Source organism: Leuresthes tenuis, unplaced genomic scaffold, assembly GCF_036924035.1.
Source record: "Leuresthes tenuis unplaced genomic scaffold, fLeuTen1.0.hap1 SCAF_231, whole genome shotgun sequence".
Lineage (NCBI taxonomy): Eukaryota > Metazoa > Chordata > Actinopteri > Atheriniformes > Atherinopsidae > Leuresthes > Leuresthes tenuis.
The window spans coordinates 1-7,038 of record NW_027325585.1 but is presented as its reverse complement, the minus strand read 5'-3'; the positions used below and the strand labels follow the sequence as shown (position 1 = coordinate 7,038).

At 41.4% G+C, this 7,038-nt stretch overlaps 1 non-coding gene across 1 annotated transcript; it reads left to right on the top strand.

Annotated features, from left to right (window-relative positions):
• Positions 1 to 3,831: 3,831 nt before the first annotated feature.
• On the top strand, positions 3,832 to 4,022 carry LOC140288108 (U2 spliceosomal RNA). Its single transcript, XR_011912004.1, has one exon. It is a non-coding gene; the product is annotated as a U2 spliceosomal RNA (small nuclear RNA).
• The last annotated feature ends 3,016 nt before the right edge of the window (positions 4,023 to 7,038 follow it).

Sequence of the window (7,038 nt, the reverse complement as noted above, 5' to 3'; positions counted from 1 at the left end):
TGTCACCGCAAGGCTTCCCCCGTCGGTTGTTTCACTGAGACACTACTGAGTAACTACAACTCAACACAGTTTATACACATAACATTCATATACATACTAACAAACAAACAAACAATAATTTATCGCAATTTTCTCATCTCTGTTTGAACGTACACCCAGGTAAATATTCCTGTAGTCTTCTCATACCGACTATGGACCCATTCATTGTTTAACTTCACTGTTTTGCAAATCCTAATTGAATATTACACATTGACATTGAACTTTACTGGATAAGCAGGTCTTCATTGCATTCAGCAGCCTATATGTGAGCATTTATGTGTAAGCTGTTCTTCTTTGCATTTATCAGCAGCAAGCAATTCTTCACTGCACATGCATATGTAAATAGTAAAACAATTCCAATGTGTTAGCGAAACCTTCTATATCACAGTGGTTTCTAAGGTCTATTTTAAGTTCTTTGCCATCAGTGAGATGACATTGTTTACAAAGTGTGTCAAATTATCACTGAAGATCTTTTCAGGAATTTCAAATCTAGAAATGAGTTATTTTACGTGTGATTTTGCTACTGAGAGTGCATCTGCTTGTGCACATGGAAATATTTCAGACCATTTGGTAAAAACCTCTGTTGTCACTGAGCAGAATCTTTTCCCTTAACATTAATTTAGTTCAATGAAATCTACAAAATAATGAAATAATGAAATCCAAACAAATATGTTGAAAAAGATACACTGGCTTAGGGAATTATCTTCGTTTTGGTCTTAGATTGCCCTGTGGAATGTATTTTGCACATATTTGACCTGCTAGACAAAACTTTATTCATTTATTTATTCTAAAAAAATGTTTTTAATAATTAGTAAAACCATATGCTGTAAAAACCTGGTTCATTATTGCTTCCATCCCTCCCGTTGAGACATGACATGGTCCGTGGCTCAATACTGCAGCATATTTAAACAAATTCTTTGGCAGTATGGTTTTCCTTCCGGTCATTCATACGAGTCTATTGTAGATGGCAATTGAATAACATCTAATAATGCTAAAATATTTGTAGTTTATACATTTAGCTGTGGATGTCAACATACCTGTTTTTCCAATGCTGTGTTAACACATGTACAGTTGAGAAGGCATACTGACTGTCAGTGTAAACGTTAACAACCTTTTTGTTATTTAATTTACAAGCTTCAGTTAAAGCTACCAATTCGACTGCTTGAACAGAGTAATTTTTTGGTAGTGGTTGTTTTAAGAAAACTTCAGTTTCTGTTACTACTGCAAATCCTGTAGCATTTGTGCCATCAGGGTTTTTTTCCTTGATCTGTTGAATAAATATAGTTATTTCTGCATTTTCATAACGTATATCAGTTAAGTCTGGCCTGGGTAAAACACTGATGGTTATTTCTGGCTTTCCATCTGTGGGGTAGGTAGCAGTGTGGATGGATTAAGTGTAGCACATCTCTCGACAACAAGGTGTGGCTGTGAAAGAAGAACTGTTATGTAGGAGAGATGTCTGGTAAAGATATTTTGTTAAGTAACCATATCACAGCCACTGCATGAGGTACCTTAAGTGTTAATGGGTGAAATAACACCATTATTGTTGATGCCTGCACTGCCAATGGCTTCTGGCCATTGATTCAAAAGTACGATCTCGTCCCTTTTTCCCCCTTTCAGTGGACACTGGCCCCTAATTACCGCAATTCAGCAGGGGGTCTTTCATTAGGAGTACTGTGCACGGTTTCAGCTCCGACCCTGGACAGCGGAAAAAACGTTGAGATCTGGTTTGAGGACCCAATTGTTGAGAAAAGTCTCTCAATGAGACTCAGAGTTGCTGGAGTCAGTTAATGCAAAGGTTTAATCTTGCAGCAAGTTCAAGAATGTGTGTGTGTATGGGTGTATGTGTGCGAACGTGTGTGAGTTTGTGTGTGTGAGAGTTTAAAGAACCTGTTATCCACAGGCAGGCCTTAACTAGTATGGCACGGGTCCAGCCTGTCTCATCTTTTTTGGAAGGTCCAGCGCTCGGCCGTAACCCTTCTGTCTGTTTGGACTCTCACATACATTCGGTTAATCATAGAAAAACGAGAACAAAACTTTTTAGCCCCTTAAATTCATAAAACAGACATGGTGCAGTTATTTCCATTCTAGAAAATAAGAGTAATCACCACCATTCCTATAAATTCTGGATATTCTAACAATCTGAATCTTTTTTAAATGTTCGATGAAGCCATTTGCTGTTCTGTTTAGAGACTCAGCTGATCATAAACCAAGTTTTGCTCTTGAACCAAGCTTCTAAACTCTTCACCTTTTTCATTTCTCAGTTAGTATTCACTTTAAAACTGATTAAAAGAAAAATTAAATGAATGCCTATCAACAAATGTGGGATCTAAACTCTAGTGCTTCCTCTAAAATAATTTCCTTTCTCAATTCAGAAATGTGTGTGTGTAAGTCACAACACCCGTGACACCAAAACGGCTTTCTTTTCTCTCTTTTCTCTACACTCTGCACTGTGAGCACACACAACAAATCAGAAAGGCTTTTTTCTCTCTTTTCTACATTATGGACTGTGGGGACACAAAACCGCTCTCTCTTTTTTTTTTTTGATTGTGTGCCAGGGCGTTGTCTCACCTATTAGATTATGCTTAAGATACGAATGAGTTTATCAGTCACATCAGAATCCATACATACTGATCCTCCCGTAATAAAATGGTCGGATCTTATCAAACACACTTTGTTTCTTGTGACAAGTCAGCGAAACAGCGTATACACGTCAAGACACTGAATCAAGTTTGCCACAAGAACTCATAAGTTTGGCAGTATTGCTCTGCCGTCAGCAATCATACACCCATTTTATTTTCATGAGACATGTGCAGGCACCTGTTCATCTACTGTTCTATCACTATGAATTAGTTTATCTATTATCAATAAGGATACTTCTACAACTACTATCAAAGTATGTCCGGACTTCTTATGTTGTCAGTTGCTATATATGAATAAGTGGGTTGCTACTGAAAAGCATTAAGCATGTCACACAGCCCAAACATATAACATTTCAGGACACACCACACAGTTAACAACCACAGTGAAGCGTGTCAAAGCCCAAACATGTAACATTCAACAGGACACTTACACAACACATTCAAATCAAACAGTCAGACAACATACAAGAACCTATACCCCAGCCGGCATTGCTCCCTGCCTATTTTCCTACAACTCACTATGTGTGCGCACACCTTTATTCACAAACTCTTCAACTTATACTCTTTTACCGAAGCTGCTACAGCTCGATTGGCCAAATACCCTTAGATCCTATTTCGGTGAATTTGACATCTGCCTTGCATGTAACAGATTAGCGGTTTAGCAGTTTTAATTTAGTTTGAGTGAAGGAATTCATTTTATAGAAAAATCCGAAATCGTGAAGAACTCATGGAAGTAAGCTTATTCTCGGATTCCTGAATCTTTAGATTTGCTCTTTCTTTTACTGCAAAGTACAACGTTGAGCAGCACTAATGAGTTGTTTCTATTTTTGGCAGGCTTTACCTTTGCGGATGAAGCCCTTTCTGTCTGTGCAAAAGAAATCTTGTTACTGTGCAGAGTGACTTCTCTGAGTAGAGTCGCCTTACTTGTTGCGACTGTGCCAATGTTCGAAGCTGGAGTGCAAAGTTGTTGCTTGAATGGTGCTCGCTGGAGCGTGCGGTAGTGTAAAGTTATACCATTTAAAAGGGCTGAAGAGTGCTCAGTGCAGCGGGTGGGCCGAGGTGCAAAGTGACAATATGGCCATAAAAAGAACACCGCTACAAGTGCGCATTGTGCCAGGAAGGGCCCTCGGACGTGAACCAGTGGACAGTTATCGCTTCTCGGCCTTTTGGCTAAGATCAAGTGTAGTATCTGTTCTTATCAGTTTAATGTCTGATGTGTCCTCTATGCGAGGACTACATATTAAATGGATTTGTATCAATAGGAGTTGAAAAAGGAGCTTGCTCCGTTCACTCCAAGCATCGACCCGGTACTGTAGTGCCCCTGGGAACGGTGCGCTCTCCTCTGCTCTTGTGAAAAAGCAAACAGCGGTGCAGGATGGAAGTTTCAGGGAGCCCAAGATGAAACTTTCTTTTAGTCTGCTGAGAAAAGAGAGTGAATGCGAAGTAGACTTTAACACGGCTCTGGGAGCGAGCCGAGTGCGGGCTAACCAGGAGAATTGCTTGAAAGAAACGCGACACCGAATGAGCGGTCAGAACAAAGCCTCAATACGGTGTTCCTGTGGTGTTTTTATAAAATGCGGTGAAAAAAAAGGTGTGAATGCCCCATAGAAAACTAAAAGGTGGAGCGGAAGTGTTCGGCTGCAAGAAGGTGTGAATGTCCGACTATATTTGGTGAAAAGCAGGTGAAGCAAGGTCTGAATGCCCAACCTTACATCATCAAAAGCGAGATCAGAGGTTTTTGGCTGCAAGAAGGCCATAGTTTGCCAAAAGTGGGTAAGGTGCGAATGACCGACTAAATATCAACAAAAGTGGGGGCGGAGGTCTTCGGATGCAAGTGGGTGTGAATATCCCACCATAGAAGTATGGTGGAGAGGAAGCTGTGAATGGCCGACCATAGTTTGCAAAAAGCGGGTGAGAAAAGGTGCGAATGTCCAACCATACATGATCAAAACAGGGAGCGGAGGTGTTTGGCTGCGACAAGGTGTGAATGTCCACCCATAATTAATGAAAAGCGGGCAACAAGTAGGTTCGAATGCCCAACCATACATCATCAAAAGCAGGAGTGGATGTGTTCGGCTACAAGAAGGTTTGAATGTCCGAGCATAGTTTGTAAAAAGCTGGTAAGAAAAGGTTCGAATGCCTGAACATACATCATCAAAAGCAGGACTGGATGTGTTCGGCTACAAGAAGGTTTGATTGTCCGACCATAGTTGGTAAAAAGTGGGTATGAAAAGGTTCGAATGCCCAAGTTCGGCTGAAAAAAACTGTGTTCGGCTGCAAAAAGGTGTGAATGTTTGACTAAAGTTTGTAAGACAAGGTTCGAATGCCTGACAATGTATGATCAAAAGCGGGAGCGGAGGTGTTCAGCTGCAAGAAGGTCTAAATGTCCATCATTAATTGCTAGAAAACATGAAAGAAAATTTTCGAAAATCAATCTGCACATGATCATAAGTGGGAGAGGAGGTGTTCAGCTGCAAGAAGGTGTGAATGTCCTACCATAATTGCTGAAAAATGTGTTAGAAACGGTAAGAATGCCGGACCATACATCATCAAAAGCTAGAGAGGTGGTGTTCGGCTGCAAGTAGGTGTGAATGTCTGACTAAAGTTCAAATATATTAACAAAAGCGGGAGGAGAGGTCTTCGGATGAGTGGTTGAGAATTTCCAACCATAATCTATAAAATGCGGTGAAAAAAAAGGTGTGATAGAAACCTAAAAGGTGGAGCGGAAGTGTTCGGCTGCAAGAAGGTGTGAATGTCCGTCTATAGTTGGTGAAAAGCAGCAAAAGCAAGGTCTGAATGCCCAATCTTACATCATCAAAAGCGAGATCAGAGGTGTTTGGCGGCAAGAAAACGGGTAAGGTGTGAACGACCGACTAAATATCAACAAAAGTGGGGGCGGAGGTCTTCGGATGCAAGTGGGTGTGAATATCCCACCATACAAGTATGGTGGAGAGGAAGCTGTGAATGTCCGACCATGGTTTGTAAAACGCGGGTAAGACAAGGTGCGAATGTCCGACAATGTATGATCAAAAGAGGGAGCGGAGGTGTTCGGCTGCAAGGTCTGAATTTCCAACCATAATTTGTAAACACCGTTGAAGAAAAGCCTCGAAAGCCCGACTATACACCATCAAAAGCAGAAGTGGATGTGTTCGGCCACAAGAAGGTTTGAATGTCCGACCATAGTTTGTAAAAGGCGGGTAAGAAAAGGTTTGAATGCCCGAACATACACAATCAAAAGAGGGAGCGGAGGTGTTTCGCTGCAAGAAGGTGTGAATGTCCGAGCATAGTTTGTAAAAAGCGGGTAAGAAAAGGTTCGAATGCCCGAACATACACCATCAAAAGAGGGAGCGGAGGTGTTCCGCTGTAAGAAGGTGTGAATGTCCAACCATAGTTGGTAAAAAGCGGGTAAGAAAAGGTTAAAATACCCGACTCTACACAATCAATAGCGGGAGCGGAGTTGTTCGGCTAAAAGAAGGTGTGAAAGTCCGACCATGGTTTGTAAAAAGCGGGTAAGAAAAGGTTCGAATGCAAAAATATACACCATCAAAAGCGGAAGCCGAGGTGTTCGGCTGCAAGTAGGTCTGAATGTCCACCCATAATTAATGAAAAGCGGGCAACAAGTAGGTTCGAATGCCCAACCATACATCAACAAAAGCAGGAGTGGATGTGTTTGGCTACAAGAAGGTTTGAATGTCCGAGCATAGTTTGTAAAAAGCGGGTAAGAAAAGGTGCGAATGCCCGACAATGTATGAACAAAAGAGGGAGTGGAGGTTTTCGGCTACAAGAAGGTTTGAATGTCCAACCATAGTTTGTAAAAAGCGGGTAAGAAAAGGTGCGAATGCCCGAAAATACACCATCAAAAGAGGGAGCGGAGGTGTTCCGCTGTAAGATGGTGCGAATGTCCGACCATAGTTGGTAAAAAGCGGGTAAGAAAAGGTTCGAATGCCCAAATATATACCATCATAAGCGGAAGCGGAGGTGTTCGGCTGCAAGAAGGTGTGAACGTCCGACCAAAGTTTGTAAAAAGCAGTTAAGAAAAGGTTCGAATATCCAACCAAACATAATCAAAAGTGGGAGCAGAGCTGTTCGACTGCAAGTAGGTGTGAATTTCCACCCATAATTCCTGAAAAATGGGTAAGAAAAGGTGCGAATGCCCAACCATACATCATCAAAAGAAGAAGTGGATGTGTTCTGCTACAAGAAGGTTTGAATGTCCAACCATAGCTTGTAAAAAGTGGGTAAGAAAAAGTTCGAATGCTCGAACATACACCATCAAAATTGGGAGCGGAGGTGTTCCGCTGTAAGACGGTGTGAATGTCCGACCATAATTGGTAAAAAGCGGGTAAGAAAAGGTTAA